Source organism: Cryptomeria japonica, chromosome 10, assembly GCF_030272615.1.
Source record: "Cryptomeria japonica chromosome 10, Sugi_1.0, whole genome shotgun sequence".
Lineage (NCBI taxonomy): Eukaryota > Viridiplantae > Streptophyta > Pinopsida > Cupressales > Cupressaceae > Cryptomeria > Cryptomeria japonica.
In genome coordinates this window covers 312,613,421-312,637,956 of record NC_081414.1, presented here as the reverse complement: position 1 = coordinate 312,637,956, position 24,536 = coordinate 312,613,421, and the positions used below count along the sequence as shown (strand labels likewise).

Below are 24,536 nucleotides of genomic sequence, written 5' to 3'. Positions count from 1 at the left end.
TTCATTTATTCACCCTTCTCTCCAATATTGACATCTTCTCTAAAAGAAGATAGCTACGTATTATAAAATTTTAAACAAAGGTACAACTACTGCCTAATATATAAATATATTGTATATTCACAAAAATTGAGGTGTGTGGACACAATGTACCACCCTTCCCAATAAAGTTTTTAACTAAGTAGAAGCTTCATTCGTGTCTTTGAGCAATTCAAAATTCGTGTTGGTTTGGGACCCATCATATGAACGCCAAGGTCCTATATAATCCCCGCCACTCCATTCATCTTCATTAGTTTCTACCGAGTATTTCTTTCTGATTGCCCGGGAAAATCAATCTTTGCACTAGAATGGGCACTCGCAGGACAAACGCCACATTCGAATGGCCAGGCACTGAAACGCTTGTGTACGAATTCTCTCACAACGCCCTGGGAACCACCGGTGGCAACAGATTCAATGAGGAGATCGACGGAACTGGAGCCTTAGAAACTATGCTCTCCTCCGCAAATTCATCTGGGACATCTTCCACCAGGAATCGCCAGCTGATAGAAGGAAGATACAGAGGGTTAATTTGGTACTGGAAAGCATGGACGGTACTGCGTATTCCAGTGCAGATATAATTCACCTCAGCGCAGATTATGTGGCCAATTTCCAAGGAGACGTGGAGGCAGAAATCAGAGGAGTTTTGTACCGCGAAATGACACACTTCTGGCAATGGGACGGCCAAGGCAAAGCCCCGCGCGGCCTTATTGATGGCATTGCAGACTATGTGCGCCTCACTGCTGGGTTAGTTCCTCCTTACTGGAATAAGCCCGGTAGTGGAGACAGATGGGACCAGGGTGATGAAGTGACTGCCTATTTCTTGCAGTATTGTGAAAGTGTTAGCTCTGGTTTTGTTGCCAACATCAACGCTAAAATGGCTTCCGGATGGGACTTGGGCTTCTTCAATGAGGTCACTGGCAAATCCGTTGATGAGCTTTGGAGTGACTACAAGGCCAAGTATGCTTCTTCATGTTAAAGGGCGATTTTCTCTGCCTTTAAGGTCAACCTATTATAGCTAAGGTCTTAGAGCTTCTATTTGGCTGTGGACTCCTACCTAGTTGTAGGTTTTTCTTTTGTTACATTGTACAGTCCAGATTACTCTTCTATGCTTTTTGTCCACTTTTCTGGTTTGTCAGAGATGAAGATGCATAAGTTGCGTTGCCGGTAAGGCAGATGTAGTTATTTCTCGTTAGCTGGCCTATTCTTGGATGATTACTGTTATTTTGGCTATTTTTGGGAGTACTATTTGGGTTAATCCGTTTCTATTCAAGGAAGGAAAAGGTCAGGACCTAGAAGGTAGAGTAGGGATACATGGAACTTGCCACCCAAGTGCTGAATTCCTCTAATTTTGATTGAAATGAGATTATTCCTTGTAATTTTATATCACTGAGGTCTATAAACTGATAGATGATACACAAGGTCGGTTTCTGGCTAATCTTGAATCATGCCGCCAAATTCAACTAAGTGAATAAGTAGTAAGTATGCAAATCAATAGGAATCAGGACTTGTGCCATACGACACTTCTAAAGATCTTATGCTGTAGGTTAAATAACTATATTATTGCTCTGAAATGAAGCACCAAATTGCATAACTAGCATAGTATCGTGTTAGAATTAGTGCATGTGAATAGGCCATTCAATTGTATAATAATTTTTAAAGAATTCTGTTATTGATTTCAAGTCAGGTAACAAATTGTTTTAAGTAATATGTGATTCAATTGGAATCAGTACAAGGGGTTTTTGACGGTCTTATTCAATTCCTTATATGTGAAAGATTATTTTTCCTGATTTCAGGACATTTGGGCGGCTTTGAAGGTCCTGTGATTTTTTTTCCTTTCTGATTATTTATCAATTGTTTTAATAAGAGATAAGTGACTCCTTTACTTCAAAATCCGAAGTTAAAAAGAGATCTAAAACATCAGTACCTGATTTAGGTGTCAGAGTCATTTCAAATTGAAGGTCATGTAGGTTTACCTTCTGAAAGATATCTATCAAACCTCCTTTTCCCAGTGGGTGTTCTTACTTCCAAAGTACTCCCTCACAAGTCCTCTCATACAAAAGCACCAAATATATTTTAAAAAACTAACAAGAACCGATACTGAATCATAACTCACAGATAGATAGAGGAGATTAATGTAAGTCTATAGTCTCCATTTTGTTCATTCATCAAATTTTACAATTCCTTTCCTTGATATTTATTGGGTTACTTAGGAACTCTGATGATACAGAATGCACATGTTTCAGAGAACTCAACCTCAAAGCCTAGTATGAGGAGATCTGATGTCCTCCACTGTTCCAATGATGAAGATTTTTTCCTTGATCACCCCGTAATAATGTAACATACAAACCTACAAATTTTTGAGTGTTTCTACAGATGTTTAGTTTTAAATAAATTCGTAAAGCTTTTCATGATTTCATTTATTGTAAATTTAAGATTTAAATAAATTCGTAAAGCTTTTCATGATTTCATTTATTGTAAATTTAAGATTTACAAGAATATTTGCATGATTTTTCCTAAGGGGAAAACAACACCAATTCCAGTCTAGAATTGCCATTCTGAAAATTAAGTGTTGAGTAACCTTACACTAGTAGTGGTCTGTTGGACAGTCAAAACTCTGTTTTTGGAGAAGCATTTCGAGAGAGCATATTTTGGTTCAAGGAGACATCTCTATAATTAAAAAAGATAAAAAAAGAAAAGGTGGAATCAACCTCAGACACCTTGCATTGAAGTGTAGTACCACAACTATCACACACATGACATGTCAAAAGAAAAGTTAAAAATGCTCTTACACTTTCTTGGTGTCCTTAATTGATGTACCAAACGAATGCTCAAACAAAGAAGGGGTCATCATTTTTAGGCAGTCTTAGGTGTCCAATGTCAATATTGATGGACCAAATGAACGTTTAAATAACATTTCTTGTTTTGGGGCCATATTTTATTGCTATTAAGCTATTTATTTTCAGGAAGATTATCTGGAATGTCCCAGTTTATAGATGGTTTTTAATTGTTTTGTGGTTTTAAGATGATTTCAGTTTTGTTAAACCTCATATTTTTTAACAAAATTAAGATAATAGATATTATTTGCAATATTTCTTTATCATTGACTTTGGTACATTGTAACTGCGTTAATTCAAACTTGGGTGCATTCTCAACTTTTCACCTCCTTGTTGTAAGAATATTGACATGAAATCGATCATCAATTAAAAATGATTTTTGTTTAATTCAACTCTAACTTACTATTTCAGGTTTGAGTATATTAGTGTGACAACACCTTTTCGCAGGTGTCTGTGCAAGAAACATATAAAAATCAGAAACATATTGCATATTTTAGCCTAGAAACATGGATTAAATTTAGAATACCACATACATGCCATAAACAAATCAGTGAATAATCACAATCATAAAAGTACTACTTTGATGTTGTCAAATTCTACAACCTTTGCCAGCATCCTTCCAGCCTCTGCCAAAATAAGAGCTTTAGAACAGGGTATGGACATCCATCAAAGCATCAGATGTTGTAGTTGCAACTGCCTTGGTAGACATGCTTGCAAAATGCGGAAGCATAGATAAAGCATGTGAAGTGTTTTGACAAAACACCTCAAAGAAGTGTGATCTCATGAAATGCCATGATTGCAGGATATAATCAAACTGGATTTGTTAAAAAACTGCATTGTATGGAGATCAACCTAATTTAGTAATGATTTTAGCAATCTTCAATTCCTTCCTTAACCTCAAATTCACAGGCCCAAACATTGAGTTGCCATCTGGGTGCTTTCGCAAAGTCAGTTTGAAACAGATTTAGTAATGGTGAACTTGGTGTTAGGTTTGCTTAGTCTCTTCAAGACATCATTTAACCACGACATTAAATTTCAATGGTTCAATCTATTTATTGGGAAAGAATAATATAAGAAAATATAAGAGACGCATAAGCAATCATTTTTCAGTAATAGATAGAGGTATATGAAATTCCACAACCTTTGCAAGCATCCTCCATGCCTTTGCCAAAATGGGAGCTTTGAAACAGGGCATGGATATCCATCAAAGCTGGTGAATGTCATTGGGCCTTGTAAGAAGGTTTAAGGCAGCATGGCTGACCATCCAATATAATAAAATAAAAGAAAGAAAAGACTTATTTGCAAGGAAACATCACTAAAGATTATTAGTGTGACACAAATAGTATACCAAATGCCACTCCGCCATGGTGAGATCTAATTTAGCTTTATTGCTTTTGTAGGCCTCTTTGCTTTTAGGAGGTGATTTCATTTTATTGTTTTGTCATTCAGAGTTTAATCAGGCAATGCTAATCCCAGAGGTGCCAGCCTGATAACAGTACAAATTCCATTTTTAGTTTTAGAATTTGGAAGGTTTCTTTTATTAATGTAAAGACTTTTGACTGAAGCTATGAAATGGGATGGCCAAATCTATACAAAGAAAATAATCCTATTTTTAAAATTTGAATGTTAGAAGAGCAGCTGTAAAATGCAAATTTTACCATATCATGATTAATAGCTAAGGTCTTAGAGCTTCTATTTGGCTGTCGAATTGTAGGTTTTTCTTTTGTTACATTGTATTGGACCGAACGGGGTGACCAGATAGCCCCAACTTTATCAACTTTTTAGCCAAGTGCATTTCAATTCGCCTTCATTTTTATTAATTATTTGTAACGATTTAAAGATTTCACCAATAGAGTCTACATTTTCACTATGGCCTATTTAAAATTTTTGCCTGCAATTTTGGAAATGTGCCTTAATTCACCACCATATTCACTAATAGCCATCAATAGTTTAATTTGCACGAGAACCCAATTCGTCGATCATTTTCAAAAGCGTGTCTTCATTCTCTGCAATATTCGCCAATACCCTTAATTGTTCAATGTTGTGGAAGGATTGATTTCACCAATTCTATTATAAGTCCATCCCAATTGACGATACATAATCACCTGGTAAATAACAACGCATATGTTTTGTCGAGGTTTGATTCACCTTACATTTTAATAAGGTGTTAGAATTAAGTGGGATTCACCACATATTTGTATACCATTTAAAATTCCCACTTAATTCGCCATATATGGATTGGTATAAGATTGTATGAAATATCAGATTTATTTTTACACAATTTGGTCGATTCTGAACTTTCATTTCATATCAATAGCCAAGTTATAGACTAGGAACAACTATTGTTACATTGACGACTACTACTGCTACTCACTGAGAATCTAAAGATAAGTAATCATTTTTTGAAGTGTTATAATATTATTCATCTCAATCTGTTTGCAATTTTTAGTTCATTCTTATTGAGTAGGGAGACCTTAGACATCTAGATTTTGGGCTCTAGGGGCAATGAATCTTATAGTCTATTATTGCTTCATAAACAAGTAGATAGTTTTATGCAGCCTTTATTTCGTTGGAGATGTCAAACAAGAAGAAGGGTAAGATTCCTGAATGTGGTGAAGGCCAAGAGAGGCCAGCAAAATGCAGAACCTTAATTTCGAACTTTGGCAATGCTTGTAGTAAAAAAGATGAAGCTATATCATTACAGCTACCAAATTCACAACTTACACCGAATATTGAAGAAAACGACAAATGCAATATCTCATATGACAATGAAGAAGTTCTGGTAGATACCCAAGGTAGCAGGAATGAGATATTCGGCTTGGTTGACAATGATGTAGATGATGATGATACACGAAAGGGGAAAAGAAAATCCAAATAAAAAACGAGTTGAGAGTGGGAGATGGCAAGGCATTTTCAAATTGATTGGGTGTCAAAGTATCCATTTATTAAACCAGAAGAGAATCCAAAGAAAGGTGGCCCTCCAATAGAATGCAGGTGTAAGATTTGTAATTGGAAATATAAAAAGGAGAAGAGGTTGCAGTTGAAGCTTGACACCATGGAAAAACATATCAGCAAAGTTTACGAAAAATAAATCATAGATGGAATTGAAATATCAATAATAAGATGGAAAACAAAGGAGCAATGTCAACATGTTAAGTGTGCCTTAGAATATGATGTTTATTTTAAATGATAGGCAAAGCTTGCTAAATGTGGAGGTTCTCTTGAAGTTATTTTTGGAAAGACAATGGCAGTAGCACAACTAGGAAAAATTGTTTAGTTAAGTTTTTTTTTTTTTGTATTTTGACTAGAAGGCGTCCTATGACAAACTACCCAGAAATTAGTACTTTATTATACTTTTTGGGCCTTCTTAACTTTCCTAACAGTCATTAATCAGTAAACAATGGATGGGAATGGGCAAGCTATCTTGTTGAGGTTGAAAAACAAGATATAAAGGAAAATATAAGAGAGTCAAACTTTATTGCATTGTCTTTAGATGAATTCACGACAATAGGTGATATGTCTTAGGTATGTATGCACATGTTTATACTGTACAGAATCATGTCCGCCAACCTCATCTACTATGTGTTTCTAAATTGGAAGAGAGTGCGACAATGAAAACTCTATTTTAACTAGTTAAGAATTCTTTAATTGAATATGGAGGTATGAAAGACTTGACAATTGCAAAACAGCTGGTATAAAGTTTTTGTTTACCCTACATGAATGTCATTCACTGCATGGTCCACATAATGAATCTAGCTTTTAAAATTGTGAGCAAGTATCCTCTAGTAACAAATCTACTCATACTTCTATCGAAGTCCCAAACGGTTTTTGGAATTTCAAAATTTTGTCAATGGTATAACAGATGGGAACAAGCCTCTTAAGGATGTCAATACCAAGTGGATCTCCTTGCATGGTCCAACGCGTAAAGTTTATTTAGAATACCAATCCTTGATTGGAGTAATGCACGAACATTGTCATACAATAGACAAAGCTCTTGAACTGCTTCATAGGTTAAGTGATATAGAGATAATCTTAACTTTAGTAGGTCTTCTCCCTATGCTAGAGGAAATGAACCTTCTTGTGAAAAAATCTCCAGAAAGAGCTATGCATATTGCAGAATATGCTAAGTTACGTAAAATGACATGCATGACCCTCAATAATCTCTATCAATGACAACAAACATTTGTAAATGAAAAATTTGCTAGCTGGCAGATAATGACAGACTTGAACAATCCTAACAATTTTTCAGTTTCATGCAAACATGGAGTTATGTGTAAATGTACGGGGATTGAGATACCAATCCACTACCTTGCCACAGTCATGGAACCAAGAAAGTGCCCTAAGAAGCAAGAAGTAAGTGTCACTAGGGAAGATTTTAGCAAGATTGTTGAGTCTGTAACTACTAGTCTAAAGAAAATAGCCTCTTTTGTTTCCTCAGAAATTAGAAAATGATTCACTTGTGATGAGTTACTTGAAGCCATGTGTATTGTGTTTCCTCAATATTGGGAACTCAACAATCCAACTGGTTATCATCAGAGGCTAATAAATTTGATAGACCAATTTTGCAAATCTGCAGAAATCAATGGACAAACTATAGATGGAATTTTAAAATGAAAGTATTCTTAGAGAGAAATCAGTCTGTTTTGCAATAACTATGAGGCATCATTTTGAACATTTGAAAAAAAGGAGAACCCCTTGGAAGAGGGATCAATAACAAAGGTTTGGACAAACCTAGGTCAAAGCGAACTTTTGGTTTATTCAATATTAGCATTTTTCAAACTTGTTGATTTATGTCAAAACATGATATTGGGTTTGGTGGAGGATGAGAGAGTTTTCAATGCTTTGGGGTTCTTAAATCAAAGAAAAGGAAAAAACTAGACAAGAATTTGGAAAATTGCTTGTTGTTGTATACATCTAGGTGTGATGTCCAAATTTTTCCTTATGAAAGGGCACTGGGAATCTGAAAGTCCAAATGTGAAAGAAGAGGGTTGGGAAAGACTTCAAACCAAAGTGGTACAATTGACAGTAACAGAATGAATGCCAATGACACATGTACTAGTAGTTTTGAAATGTAGTTAAGTGGAGCTACGAAGGTATGCAGAGTGAAGAAAACACAGAGAAGAATCAATGAAGCTCTTGATTTGATGATTAGCATGATAAGATGAATTAGCAAATTTAAGAGATTTAACCCTAGGAGTTACTAGGTATTTACTAAACTTATACCGCATAATGTATTTCATCATTCATATTATAAAATTTCTAAATGTGGTTGATGATATTTTATGTTTCTGTCAATGTCATTTAATATTGATATGCAATGGCCATATTCAAATTTCTATTTACAAGTTAATAAGTTAACGTACTACTATTTTTTAGTGTTCAAGAATAAGGTTGCATTAGTAATTATTTATTTGATTCAACATTTAAGATTAAAAAGTGTTGCATTAGTAATTACATCATGGAGACATTAATAGTAATTTGACATTCATAAAATAGAGTTGATTAAAACCATGACAAATTACAAATGCTTGAAATTACAAACAAATTAAAACAAAAAACCTGGAAGTATTTGGGAATACACTATACAATACATATTATGAAATCTTTCTATCAGCTTATGTAGCATGCTCCACTCTCCATTTAATGGAAGTCCAATTTTTTATAACATATAGTAAGTGACTTGCAAATTTGTCAGCAATTCATAATTGGAAGTGGAACTTGACATTAATGTTTCATCCAAAGTTGCATTCAAGGTTATCAATAGTTTGGTGAAGCCCAGGAATTTAGCCTCATTTGTGTCCTTAGGAAACAAGTCCAAATCAAACTTCATTTTCTCCTCCATCTTATTTTTGAAAGTAACATTTCCAATGTATTGTTGTGTTGTATCAAAACTCTTCGACAAACCAAGATCTTTCAATCTCTATACTTTTCCATGCAACTTCTTCATCAATTTTGCAACCTTATCCAAATATTCTTGTGCTTCATGTAGTTTCATACATTTTTGAATCACAGATGATGAATTTACAAAGGCTTCCATGCGGTCATGAATTCCCTTCGATGCCAAATATTTTTCATTGGCTTTGTAGACTATTTACAAAAAATGTTTTACGATTTTCTCTCTTGAATTCACATTTATGTTTTGAGCAATGGATTCAGTGAGCTTCCCATAATGTGTTGTCAAACTTTCAATCAATTGAAACAACTAACACAATTGGTCAGTCCTCTACATTATTTTCTCCCAAATGTTTTGTTTTATATACCTCATTTTTTGTTTCCAAGATCCTATCAATCTATCTTTGGAAGATTTAATTTCATTGTATGCCTTTTGCAGCTCTTGTGTCAATCTTTTATTGTATTTTCTTTCTTCCTCTACTTTTGCTTCCCACTGATTCACTCTTTCCTTCTTATGGTCCAATTGGTTTTGTAAATTTTTTTAGGCAACAACATTCTCCATCTTTTTGAATAATTGTATTGAAGAGGCTCTTTCATTATCAATTTTTTTATGCTTTTAGCTAAGCTTTTCTTCAGTTCATTTAGTTCCACCTCTGTCTGTTTGTTTTTTGTACTTGTATATGTAGAGGCAAATTTTTTTATCCTTTTTTGTAATTCACTACTCTTGGTATCTGTAGCTTTCCTCTTTACATTCTCATTTTCTAGGTCTGCTTGTAACTTTTGTATTTGTCTCTCCAGGTTGTTTGTCTCTCTCTCTCTTGCTTGATAAATGATGTGTACACCACTTCATTGGTCTTTTTTGACACATTAATTTTGTCCATATTTTTAACTCCAGAAAAATTCAGTTAGATGGTGCTAACGTGAAATTGAGAGGGATCAATCTGATTTTGTGGTTTATTTTGATTTGGAATTAGGGGCATAACAACCATGTACTTCATCACTTCTTTATTTGGGTTATATGTGGGAAATACCTTGTTCATTGCAGGTTGTTCCTCTACAGTTGTAGTGCCTACAACCTTCATCATTAGCTTCCCATTTTCTTTATTTTTATCTTCTCTCCCTCTAAATTGATCAATGAAAGTATTGTAATTGAAATTTGGGGTTGCTAAAGCAATTGAACGTTTTAATGGTGAAATAGCACTTACAATGATGTAGGCACCTCCACCTATGCATGTGGCTCTAACTATTTCATTCTGAAGTCTAGCAAAAACTGCAAAACCCATTCCTAATCCTATCCCACTCACTTATATCTTGGGTTATTAGACTCATTTGAGGGGTTTGTTCTGAAGTTGGAAACAATACCTTCATGATAGAACTTGATGGGGTTGGAGTTGTACTCGTCATTATTGGCATAACCTTTTGCTTCTTCAAAATGCCTTGATCACTAGGATTTTGTATAGTATACTTTATTGTTGGTCTCTTTTGAGTGATCTTTTATTATTTCACTTGTTGAGCACAACTAGTACTAGTACCCATATTGTCCCCACTAGTGGCAATAGCACTTGATTCACCACCATGTTCTAGTTATGATTGAATATGAGTGTTTGTAATCACATGATACATTAGAGCCAAAGAGAAGTCTACAAAATGGTTGTAGTTCCTTCTCTTATCATGCATCTGTATCTTAGTGGTCCATTCATATATTGGACACACTGTTCTCACCTCATCATCTGTGCATCATCCTTATACACCTAAATTTGAAGCTTATTGGTCTCGAACGTTCCACGATACTTCACTACAAAAAGATGGTACAAGTAGGTTGTAAACCTAAATGTCTTAGAGGAACCTCTTTTAATCATTTCAAATTGTTTGTGCATGGATTGAACAACGTGCTCAACAAAATTATATCTTATAGGTTGAGTAACACAATAGATATTAAATACTATTTCAAGGAGGCTTGCACCCACTTCTTTATTATTTTTTAATCTGAGGCAAAATGTTAGCATGACAATAGTATCCTGAACCCATGGCACAAAAATATATCCTTTATAAGGAAGCTTATGATTGTGATCCAATTGGATACCATCCATTGCTATAACTTTGAGAAAATTAATTTTCCCTTCTTCATTGATTGCTTGATAATCATAGGCAAGCTTTTCTAAGTCAATGTGGACGGTTGAGTTACCAAAATCTTTTGCTCCAAACCCTAAGTCCAACAAACTTTTAAATTATTCCTATAAAATGGATAAAATTTCCTTTTGGATATTTTTATTAACAATTGCTTTTCTATTTTCATCAGAATTTTGGGTGCAAACCATGACAAATTTCAAGCAAGGTCAAACCTCAGGTAACATCATGTGTCCCAATCCAACATCCCAAGCTACAGTTTTATTTATGTTTTGTCTTAATATTTTACTATAAAAAATATTTCATGCCCTTCCCTCTGTAGTTTTATTCTACCATGAATTACAGGATCATAAATATCATGGTATTCATTAGTGAAACCTAGGGTTATAACCAGTTGGGTAGAGTCTATTTTTTGTTTCTCTTTACCCTTCCCCATCGCTAGTAACCTGGTACAGTAGTGGTGGTAGACAAACTTGAAAATGTATACCCTCAACACCTAGTCCCCTAATTCTAAAATCTAAACCACAAGATTGAAAAAATAAGAAACATGGGATGTAGGTGTTTTGCATTTCTTTCAGGAGCTTACTCAAAATTTGAATTTGAAATAATGAATAAACAAACTAGTGCAGACAAACTTTATTGCATCCCCAAATCTAGATGTTGAATCTTCCTGGTTATCTGGTTACTCCAAAGTCCACTCTCCCTTAATTTCAAAAGATTCCTCAAAGGAAAAATGTGTGGTTAAAATTAATTTCTTTTTCTTTATTTCTTTTCTTAAAAGCTTTCATTCTTGATAGTGCTCACACTTGTTTCTATTCTGGAGACTCTATAGAAACTTGTGTCCTTCAAAACTTCGGCCCAAAATAGAGCTTACATTGTTGATTTGCGATCATCCAACGATCATTAAATTGATTATAGTTAATTAATTATTTAATTAAGTATACAATTTAGTATAGTTAATTAATCCTCCATAGGGAGATACTCCTTTCAACTATTGCTCGGGGTTTAAAGTCTTTTGTTATCCAATCAGCTTCTATTAATCTTTCGAATGCATATGTCTTGAATTTTGTTTCCTAGGTTTTATTTTGTCATTGCTTATTAGGGTGGCCCCCTTTTACGATATTAAACCCTTCACTTAGGAGCATGTGCTATTTTATTGTCCTAATGTCTCTACGTGCATCCCCACAGAGTTTTTACTAATACCTCAATTTTTTTGTGCGTGCATGGGGTAGAGAGCTCTGAATTGACCATTACCCATGACCTCACATGAAAATCTTTAATGTTTTCAAAAGTTTGCGAGTGGGTGGGGTATGAAGTTACAATTATATTCTCATGGCCCCGCGTGAATTTCCTAATGAGTGCAAAAATGTACTTTATATTGAACCCAAATATACTTTATATTGAATTCATGTAAATATTTGAATACAACATGGAGACAATAATATGATGCTTAGAAATTTAGAATCTCTCTGATTCATATTTGCCATTTATATCAAAAAACTTAATACAATGCAAAATTTTCTAATTATAGCCCAAAAATATTTTTATTATGCTCTTCAAATGATAACAAATTGTTCAGAAGGAAGACTAAAATGAACCTGGTATCCCTTTTATATAATTAGAGATGGAACAAGCTACAAGTCACAAACAATATTCAGATAATAATAGAAAGATTCTATTTCTTTCAAACATGATTTCTAGCAAAGCCATTTTTTTGGTGACATCTGTTAATCTCAAATGCTTTCAGGAAATAGAATATTTGATCCTAAAAGTCATTGGATGAAGAAGTTACAACCTAAACGATGTGTCTCTCGCAAACTAAATGATGAACTTGCAAATAAAGGCAACTGGAGAAGAACAAGGGCACTAATCTCATCCTATCACCTCCAAATTAATTACTAGCTTTACTCTTAACTATGTGGCACAACCATGGAATTAGCTGAGTCGGGCAAGGTGTCCATTCAAATAACTGGTCAACCTCTCTGGATTCTTCTCATGGTCTTGTCACCATTGGTCTAACAAATTCCACAAAAAGCCAAAACTGCAAAACTATAAGACCACATTCTTTTATTTATTCCTTTTCTTTGTATATTCCTCTCATTCCTTAACATCTAGGTCATCTGGTCATTGGAAACCTTTTAACTGCTCTAGTTGTCCAATGACTTCTCTCCATTAGGCATTAGTAATTTCCCTTACATCTGAGATAAACTTTGCATAATTGATCTCAAACTTAAATATTTTTTTATTATATCATTGAATTCATCTATTTCATTTTTTCCATTACTCACAATCAATATCTCCACCATGTGAGAAATCAAATCAAATTCCCACATCCACTTATTAAAACTCTTCAAGTTTTTCTCGTTATCATTATATCAAGGATAATAGGATGTTCTAAATCCAACAATGTCTGAGTTTTGTTTTTCATCAATTGATCTTTTCCCTCAAAGAAAGGTAGTAATGAAATAATAACATCTACTTTTCTCTTGGTCTCCATAATTATAGGGGGAATGTCCTTCCTATATAGCCAACAACAACCTCTAACTTTTCCATTAGAACAGACCTTGAAGACCATCTAACATACAAAGGTTTTAAGAAATTAATGAATTCAAAACAAATTTTCTCAGATTGCAATAGAGAGATGTAATTAGAGTACACAACTTCCAACTTCATTCTCAACTTTTCTATCCTATGGCCGAGGACCTCTATCAATGTGTTGATAGTCTTTTCTAGCACATATTTTTCTAACTTTTCTATTCTTCTAGCATACTCGTTCAACTGATTCAATGCATCTCTAGGCACCACCACTTCTTTTGATGTTGGTTGAGTTGAAACCTGTTCTACAAAATGATCAAATTGAGTGGGGAGAGGAAGTTGCATTGTATAATGTGACAACTGCTCTCTCAGTTCTTCATTACCTATGTATAGTTCATCATATTTCTTAGACATTTCCACAAGATCATCATGTATTTATCTAAATCACTTCTCCTTCTCTATGACAACTGCTTGATTCAACATGACCACATGAGACACCATATTGACTATCTTAACTGCAGAAGTATTCTTGACTATCTTAATAATTGCACTTCCCCTTCCTTCTTCTCCAATCTCAATAACATGAGGTTTTCATGTGCTCGAGGCCAATGCTTAAATCGCCAAACTTTGTGACTATGGATCAAATCCTAATCCAAACATAAATTGACCAAATACCATATGTGGTTTGAATTCCCATTCCTAAATCTTGCATTTTGTCCCTTCTTGAATGAAATAGCTTCTTAATTGGGGAGGGTATTATGGTGTAAAAACAATGTTGATAAATGGTCAAACATACATGTTTAGCCTCGTGTTTGCATAGAAATGCCTCTCCCAAACACCATTAAACTTGTAGGACCAGGTTTTTTGTTTGACTAATGAATCTCATACTTGAAAAAATCAAATACTTTCTTCTATTGCCATAGGGAAGGTTATCTGATCTAAGATGGCCCTATCTATAAACCATGTTCTGGTCCTCATCCTTCTACTGTTCCTCAACCTACTAACCCTTCTCCCTCAACAACCCCCTTAAAACCCCTCATTGCCACTAACTCTTCTTATCCAACCCCTAACACCTCCTCTCAGCCACCCTCTTCCACCCTCCATCATGCTACATCCCCTTCCTCTCCTCCTCAATCCTAGTCAACCCATAATTCCCTTTCCTTCAAAGATGTTGCTCTTGGTGACAACTCTAGATCTTTTAAGCGAAGGAAGGATATCACCTCTTCCACCTCCCCTACTTGTTCTTATTAGAATAATCCCTTGTTAGAATATCTACCCTCTCATGCATGATCCATATCCCAGTCTCCATCATGAAAGGTCTAACTCACAGTGCTCTTTTGACCTTCAAGCCTACCAATCTAAAAAATCAGTTCAATGTACTCCTACAGGATGTGGAAACTCTCCCAAACTCCTCCTAATGAATGGTAACATTCAATCATGAAATGTCTAGGGTTTAGCAATCCCATCTTGGAAGTGTCATGTCTGATAGTCTATTTAGATCAATCATTATAATATTATCATGCCGCAAGAAGTTAAAGTTAGTGGTTTGTGTATAAAAGCCACTCTTGCTTCTATTTGGAAAGAAGCACTCTTCTTTCACACCAATCATTATGAGGGTTCTAGTGAAGTTGTACTTGGTTTTGCCCCTTGGATTGCTAAGCATGTGGTTGCATCTAGAAGTGACCCTAATCAATGTTGCATTTGGGCCACTATCATCCTTCATGGAACCCTTTATGGTTTTTGTTCTATCTATGCTCTCCACACTTACTCAAAATGAATATTGTGGGAATGGATGCGCCTTTATCTCCCTAACAACGAAAAATTTAATGGTGAATATTCACCAATTGGCAAATAGTTTGTATCGACCATTTTAAGATTGGTGAATAAGTTGGACCAAACGGGGTGGCCAGATTGCCCCGACTTTATCAATTTTCGGCCAAATGCGTTTCAATTCGCCTTCATTTTTATTAATTATTTGTAATGATTTAAAGATTTCACGAATAGAGTCTACATTTTCACAACAGTCTATTTAATATTTTCACCTACAATTTTGGAAATGTGCCTAAATTCACTCAATATTTTCCAGTAGCCATCAATAGTTCAATTTGCATGAGAACCCAATTCGCCGAGCATTTTTGAAAGCATGTCTTAATTCTCTATAATATTCACCAATACCATTAATTGTTCAATGTTGGGGGAGGATTGATTTTGCCACATCTATTATAAGTCCATCTCAATCGATGATCCATAATCGACTAGTAAATTACAACGTATATGTTTTGTTGAGGTTTGATTCACCTTACGTTTTCATAAGATGTGTTATGATTAAGTAAGATTTAGCAAATATTTTTCTACCATATAAAATTCCCGCTTAAATTCACCAAATATGTATTGGTTAAGATTGTATGAAAGATCAAATTGATTTTTAAACAATTTGGTTGGTTCTAATCTTTCAATTCATATCAATAGCCAAGTTACAGACCATGAACAACCATTGCTACAATGTTGACTACTAGTGCTACTCGCTGAGAATCTAAAGCTAAGTTATCATTTCTTTGAAGTTTTGTAATATTATTTATCTCGATCAATTTATAATTTTTAGTTTATTCTTATTGATTAGGGAGATCTCAGACATCCAGATTCTAGGCCCTAGGGGCAATGAATCTTACAGTCTATTATTGCTTCTTAAACAAGTAGATAGCCTTTTACAACTTTCATTTCATTGGAGATGTCAAACAGGAAGAAGGGTATAAATCTTGAATGTGGTGAAGGCCAAGAGAGGCCAGCAAAATACAAAAACTAAATTTCGTACTTTGACAATGTTTGTAGTGAAAAAGATAAAGCTACATCATCACAACTACCAGAATCTCAACTTACACCGAATATTGAAGAAGGTAGCGAATGCGATATCTCAGATGGCAATGCAGAAGAAGTTCTAGTAGATACCCAAGGTAGTGGGAATGAGATAATTGACTTGGTTGACAATGTCATAGATTATGATGATGCATGAAAGGGGAAAATAAAATCCAAATAAAAAATGGGTCAGGAGTGGGAGATGGCAAGGCATTTTCAAATTAACTGGGTGTCAAAGTATCCATTCATTGAACCAGTGGAGAATCCAATGAAAGGTGACCCTCCAATAGAATGTAGGTGTAAGATTTGTAGTTGGAAATATAAAAAGGAGGAGAGGGTGCAGTTGAAGCTAGACACGAGAGAAAAGCATATCCGCAAAGTTTATGAAAAATAAATCATAGATGTAATTAAAAAATCAGTGATAAGATGGAAAACAAAGGAGCAATATTAGCATGTTAAGTGTGCCTTAGAATATGATGTGCATTTGAAAAGACATGCAAATCTTGCTAAACGCGGAGGTTCTCTTGAAGTTATTTTTGGAAAGGCAATGGTAGTAGCACAACTTGGAAAATTTGTTTAGTTAAGTGTTGTTTTTTAATATTTTGACCAGAGGGCATCCTATGATAGACTACCAAGAAATTAATACTTTATTATACTTTTTGGATGTCCCTAACTTTCCTAACACTCATTAGGAAATAAACGGTGGAAGGGAATGGGCAAGTTATCTTGATGAGGTTGAAAAACAAGATATAAAGGAAAAAATAAGAGAGTTAAACTTTATTGCATTGTCTTTGGATGAGGTTATGACAATAGGTAATATGTCTTGGGTATGTATGTACATGTTTATACTATACAGAATCGTGTCCGCCAACTTCATCTACTATGTGAGCTTCTAAATTTAAGGAGAGTGTGATAGTAGAAACTATATTTCAACTAGTTAATAATTCTTTAATTGAATATGGAGGTATGGATGACTTGAAAATTGCAAAAAAGTTGGTATGTGTAGGAGCGGATGGAGCTTTAATAAGGCAAGGTCATAAGAACGGTCTTTGCATAAAGCTACAAACTTTTTGTTCACCTTACATCATTTCCATTCATTACATGGCCCACAAAATGAATCTATATTTTAAAATCATGAGCAAGTATCCTCCAATAACAAATGTTGAAGATTTAGTCAAAGAGACTCATACTTCTGTCAAATTCCCAAAGGATTTTTAGAATTTCAAAATTTCATCGATGGTATAACCGATGGGAACAAGCTTCTTAAGGATGTCAATACCAAATGGATCTCCTTGCATGGTCTAGTGCATCGATTTTATTCATAATATTAATCCTTGATTGGAGTAATGTATGAACATTGCCACATAGTAGACAATGCTCTTGACCTGCTTCATAGGTTAAGTGATATAGAAAAATTCTTAACTTTAGCAGGTTTTCTCCCCATGCTAGAGGATATGAACCTTGTTGTGAAAAAATTCTAAGAAAGAGCTATGTATATTGCAGAATATGCTAAGTTACGTAAAATGACATGCATGACCCTCAATAATCTCTATCAATCACAACAAACATTTGTAAATGAAAAATTTGCTAGCTAGCAGACAATGACAGATTTGAACAATCGTAACAATTTTTTTCAGTTTAATGTAAACGGGGAGTTGCAAGTCAACATAAGTGGATTTGAGATACCAATGCACTATCTTGCCATGGTCACGGAACCAGGAAAGCGTCCTAAGAAGCAAGAAGTGTCACAGGGGAATATTTTAGCAAGATTGTTGATTTTGTCACTGCTAGTCTGCAAAACATAGCCTATTTTGTATCCTTGAAAATTAGAAAACGATTCCCTTATGATGAGTTACTTAAAGCCATGTGTATTTTGTTTCCTCAATATTAGAAACACTACAGTCCAACTGGTTATCGTCAGAGGCTAATGACTTTGATAGACCAATTTTGCAAATCTGTAGAAATCAATTGACAAACTATAGATGGAATTTTAAATGAAAGTATTCTTAAAGAGCAATCAGTCCATTTTGCAATAACTATGAGGCATCATTTGGAATATTTGAAGAAAATGGAGAACCCCTTGGAAGAAGGATCAATAAAAAAGGTTTGGACAAACCTAGGTCAAAGCGAACTTTTGCTTGACTCAATATCAAAAAATTTCAAACTTGCTAATTTATTTCAAAACATGATATTGGGTTCAGTGGAGGATGAGAGAGTTTTTAGTGATTTGGGGTTCTTAAATCAAAGCTAAGGAACAAACTAGACCAAAATTTGGAAAATTGCTTGCGGTTGTATACATCTAGGTATGATGTGCAAATTTTTTGTTATCAAAGGGCACTCAGAATTTGGAAGTCCAAATGTGAGAGAAGAGGGTTGGGCAACATTTCAAACCAAAGTTCTCAACAATTGACAGTGACAAAATGAATGCCAATGACAAATGTACTAGTATTTTTGAAATGCAATTACGCAAAGGTATGCAAAGTGAAGAAAACACAGACAAGAATCAAGGAAGCTCTCAATTTGATCACCAAGATGATGAGATGAATTAGAAAATTTAAGATATTTAGCACTACCAGTTACTAGGTATTTATTAATCTTTTACTACATAATATATTTTATCATTCATATTAAAAAATCCAAAATATGGTTGATGATATTTTATGCTTTGGTCAATGTCATTTAATATTGATATGCAATTGCATTTTTTAAATTTATATTTACAAGTTAATAATTTAGCGTAGTACTATTTTTTAGTGTTCAAGAATAAGGTTTCATTAGTAATTATGTATTTGATTCAACATTCAAGAATTAAAAAAGTATTGAATTAGTAATTACATCATGGAGACATTAATAGTAATAACACATTCATAAAACAAAGTTAATTCAAGTCATGACAAATTACAATATGCTTGAAATTACAAACAAAGTAAAGCAAAAAACCTCAAATTATTTGATAATACAATACAATACATATTATGAAATCATTGTATCAGCTTATGTAGCATGCTCCACTCTCCATTTGATGGAAGTCCAATTTGTTGTAGCATATTGTAAGTGACTTGCAAATTTGTCAGCAATTCATAATTGGAAGTGGAACTTGACATCAATGTTTCATCCAAAGTTGCATTCAAAGTTATCAATGGTGTGGTGAAGTCCAACAAGTTAGCCTCATTTTTGTCCTTAGGAAACAAGTCCAAATCAAACTACATTTTCTCCTCCATCTTATTTTTGAAAGCAACATTTCCAATGTATTGTTGTGTTGTATCAAAATTCTTCGGCAAACCAAAATTTGTCAATCTTTGTACCTTTCCATGCAGCTTCTTCATCTTTTTTGCATCTCTATCCAAACATTCTTGTGCTTCCCTTAGTTTACTAAATTTTTGAATAATAGATGATGCCTTTACTAAGGCATCAATGTGGTTGTGAATTCCCTTGGTTGCCAAATATTTGTCATTGGATTTGTAGACTATTTGAAAAATTTGTTTTGCAATTTTCTCTCTTGAATTCACGTTTATGTTCTAAGCAATGTATTCGGCGAGCTTCCGATAATGTGTTGTCAGACTTCCAATCAATTCAAACAATTGACGCAATTGGTCAGTCCTCTGCATTATTTTCTCCCAAATGTTTTGTTTTATATACCTCATTGTTTGTTTCTAAGATCCTATCAATCTATCTTTGGAAGATTTAATTTCATTATATGCCTTGTGCAACTCTTGTGTCAATCTTTCATTGTTTTTTCTTTCTTCCTCTGCTTTTTATTCCCACCGATTTTCTCTTTCCCTCATATGGTCCAATTGGTTTTGTAATTTTTTTTGTTGAGGCAACGACATTCTCCAACTTTTTGTATAATTGTAGTGAAGAGTCTTTTTCATTATCAAATTTTTTAATGCTTTCAACTAAGATTTTCTTTAGTTCATTCAGTTCCACCTCTGTCTGTTTGTCTCTGTACCTGAGATGTAGAGGTAGATTTTTTATCCTTTTCTGTAATTCATTGCTCTTGTTATCTGTAGCTTTTCTCTTTGCTTTCTCATTTTCTAGGTCTGACTATAACTTTTGTATTTTTATCTCCAGCTGAGAGAGAGAGAGAGAGAGAGAGAGAGAGAGAGAGAGAGAGAGAGAGAGAGAGAGAGAGAGAGAGAGATGATGTGTACACCACTTTGCTGGTATTTCTTGACACATTAATTTATCCATATTTTTAACTCCAAAAAATTTCATTTGGATGTTACTAACATGAAATTAAGAGGGATCAATCTAATTTTCTAGTTTATTTTGATTTGGAATTAGGGGCATAACAACTATGTACTCCATCATTTATTTATTTGGGTCATATGTGTGAAATACCATAGTCATTGCAAGTTGTTCCTCTACAACTGTAGTACTTGCAACCTTCATCATTATCTTCCTAGTTTCTTTATTTTATCTGCTCTCCCTGTAAATTGATCAATGAAAGTATTATAAATTAAATTTTGGGTTGCTAACGCAATTGAATGTTTGAATGGTAAAATAACACTTGTATTTATAGTAGTGTCATAAAATTGTGACCCTTGCAATTTGCGACCACATTAGAGTCTTCACGTTGGCGATTTGAATCCCAAAGCCTGATCGGAGACCCAAGACTTGCTCATCCCCGGAAACTGCACTTTTTCTTCCCTTCGCACTGCTTGAACCTGCTTCCTGTCCTGAGACAAGGGCAAGATAGGGGTGTGGCACCCTTGTCCTTGCCCTATTTTGGGGCCCCCTCTGTCCTATCTTTGCATTGGACTTTGCAATTAAAGAGGATATACTTTCCCTGTGTCGGCCTGTGACAAAAAATTAGTCAATTAACCCTAACTGACGAGTATATAAGTCGCATTTGTCCTTCCCATTTGCATAAGTGAGAAGTTGGAAGTTTACATGAGTTTAAGCATTCAAGAGCATTCAAGCATTCAAGCATTCCTTTCCGGCATTGAGTATTCTCAAGTCTCCCTTCAAGGCTAGGTGTTGCATTCAAGTCGAGGATTCAACCATTGAAGAGGAGATCCCTTTCAACATTCAATTCCATACAAGCAAATCTACCTACATTCTATCTACAACCTCCCTTGAGGTGAATTACATTTCAGTTTTTCATTTACATTTACTTGCAAGTACTTTCTTTCATCATTTGGTTAATTCCAAAACTGGGGTTTGACCTGAAGGCAAACCCCCAATCCCAACTCCTTTTCCTCTCTTTTTTGTGTGTAGGTTGCAGGTGCATAGTTGTGTTTGCAGATTTAGACTCCATTTGCAGAGGCAGAAAAACCCTTTTTGTTTCGCGGATTTTTCGGAGGACCGTGTGCACTTTCAACACGGTCCCGACAACTTTTCCTAAAATTCGCAGGGTGGATTCGTCTTGACATATTATAGCCAGATCTAGGTGCACAACTTCATCTCACGCTTCTATCTCGAGTTATAATTAGTTCTTTGCTACTTTTACACTTAGTCTTACAACACATAATTCAATCATTTTCCATTCTAAAAGAGGGGTTAGCTTGTCATTTCTATCTCATTATCAATTCATTTAGTATTCAATCTCTTCCCTAAGAAATTGGATCTAGTGAATTTCCCCCTTTTTTAATGTAATGTGGATAAAGTGTTTGAAGAAAAATCTGCAGTGAAACTTTCATCTCTCCTAGGAGGGAAGAAAAGTTTTCCTCTTGATCTCTCCATCAGTCACTTTTCCCACATCACATTTTGGTGAACCCGATGTCTGACATGCTTTATTTTGAAAATCATTGCATATTTTTCATTTACAAGTTTTATTTTTCTACAAACTTAGTGGTTAATTCATTCAAAACCCTAGTTTCTAAAATTGAAATTGAACTTGTGTTTTGTAAAAAATTGCTTGCTATTGTCTTAGATTTGAAAATTGCTTTGTTTGTCAAATTCAATTTCTTCATTGTCTTGTTCAATTTGCAAATCAAATTCACAAAATTAAGAGGTTAATTGTCAAAACCCTAATTTTTAAAAATCAACTTGAAATCATGCAAAAATTGAATTTCCATTTAATTTTCAGATTTGTGATTGTTTTCAGACTTATCTTCTGTCCTACAATTCAAATTTTCAATTTCCCTCCTTTTTTCAAAATTCAAAATTTCAAAAATTAAGTGGTTAGATCCTAAAACCCTAATTTTCAAATTAAATTGGATTTTGTGCAAATTTCAATCAATTTCAGTTTTCTGAAAATTTTTCCAAGGTGTCCCTATCCATTAGGTTTGACCCTTTTCAAAATTGCAATTCAAGTCCTCATTTTTTTCAAAACCCTAATAAGGTCCTATTTTTACATTCAAACCTTTATTTCTCCTATCTAGAGATCGTAAAATCCTCCAATTTTGGGGGGCTAGCTTTAAAATCATCGTAACTTTCATCCCTTAAAATTTTGAAAAAAGTTGGTCGGACCGTGTGCACTTTCAACACAGTCCCTGGCTTTTTTCCTGAAATTTCGGGAGACTGTTATGACCATATTTAATAGCTTAAATCCAGAAAATTAGCTAATTTTGTCAATTTTTGGTCCCTCTAAAATAAAAAATACCTTCAAAATTCAACATTTCAAATTTCACAATTTTTTTTTAAATTAAGTGGTTAATTATAATGTGCCCTGATTTTAAAAAGTCTGATTTTGTCAATTTTAAAATTATGTGGTATCCCATTGGCCCTGATTTTAAATTCTAATTTCCTTTCATTTATCATTAAAATTATTTTTGGAAATTGTGTCATTTTCTTCTTTCAACAAAGTTCAAATTGTTTAATCGTTGTTTTCCCAATTTTTGCATTATTCAATTTTTGTACACTTTTTTTTTTTTTGATCGGTAATTGGCCGAAGCCTGAATAGCTTTTGACTGGAGCTATGAACCAGTGGGGACACAGTAGGGGGCCCCATCCCCATTACATATCTTTGAATTATTATTATTATTCTGTTTGATTAGATTGACTCCAAGACCTTCCCCATCCTATGGAAGGCCAAGAGTCACAACTTAGAATTCCACTTCAGATGTCCCTATTGGGAATTGAACTTGGGTCTCCACAGTGAGAACCCAGTGTTTTAACCAGTTAAGCTCAACCCCTTGGACCAATTTTTGTACACTTTGTTCCTATTATTCCAAATTCAAAAATTTCAAAATTTCCCTCTAGTGCATGAGTTTCACCACTATTAGTCCTACCTATCCTATCCTTGTTAGACGAAGCATTAGAATTAAGGCTTCCCAAGGTTTAATTACCAAGGAGATGGAGCATAATTTGGGTGACTTCTTTAATGAGGATAATGTTGATTCTTCCCATCCTAATCATGTCCCTATCCATCCAATTGATGAATCCCATGATGAACAAGAAGAATCTTTAACTAGATTTTCCATAGATCAAATTTTAAAATTGGACAATCAATTTGATAACTTTCAACAATGGATAGCCCAAGAGTACCCTAATAGTGAAACTCTTCCATTAATTGAAGGCCTTAAATGCATGATTCAAAGTGATAAGAATGGAATTGACATATTGTGTGGCATTTCTCATATTGTTGATTCTAATGTCATGCCTATCAAGAGTTGTGCTGGGAACTGAGGTTATTCACAACCTTCGAATCAAATCAATCATTCTATTCTTTTGTCTACTCCTATGACTAGTGTTCCTACTTTTATCTCAAACATCATGGTTACATCAACCCAAAATGTCATTCCTAAAACCATTAGTCATGGGGGCAATCCATATTTTTTATTTAATCTTCCATTTTTACCTATGTCTTCAGTAAGTATTCCTAATATCCCTCAACCAATCAGTGTGACACAAGGGGGCAATTCATTCAATAATTTTATTCCTCCTTTAAGTGTCCCATTTCGTACTTAATCATCACCTATGCCTACTTATCATTATGTCCCACCACCTTATTCTCAATCCATTCCCTCCTTCAATAACGTCACACCACCTTCTCAATCAACCATGTCTAATATCAATTCTTCTACCGAAGCAACCATTAACAATCTTTCTCAAACTGTGCCTTCCTTACAACAACAACAAATTGCTTCCATGAGTCAATCCAAGTTTAGTGTGCCCACATTTGATGTTGTGAACCCACTTTCTCTTGATATTGTTAAATTCGTCCAACCTAAGAACGTTGAGGTCCCTCAATTAGAACTCTATAATGGAAAAGGTGACCCTCTAACACATGTTAAAACTTTTCAAACCTTGTGTACTGATTTTGCTTATGATCAAAGATTGCTTGCAAAACTCTTTACAAGAACACTAAGAGAT

The 24,536-nt window shown here is 34.4% G+C and overlaps 1 non-coding gene across 1 annotated transcript; it reads left to right on the top strand.

The window, feature by feature from the left end:
• The first annotated feature begins 252 nt into the window (after positions 1-252).
• Positions 253-1,454, top strand: LOC131041754 (uncharacterized). The gene has a single exon (XR_009359170.1). It is a non-coding gene; the product is annotated as an uncharacterized LOC131041754 (transcript).
• The last annotated feature ends 23,082 nt before the right edge of the window (positions 1,455-24,536 follow it).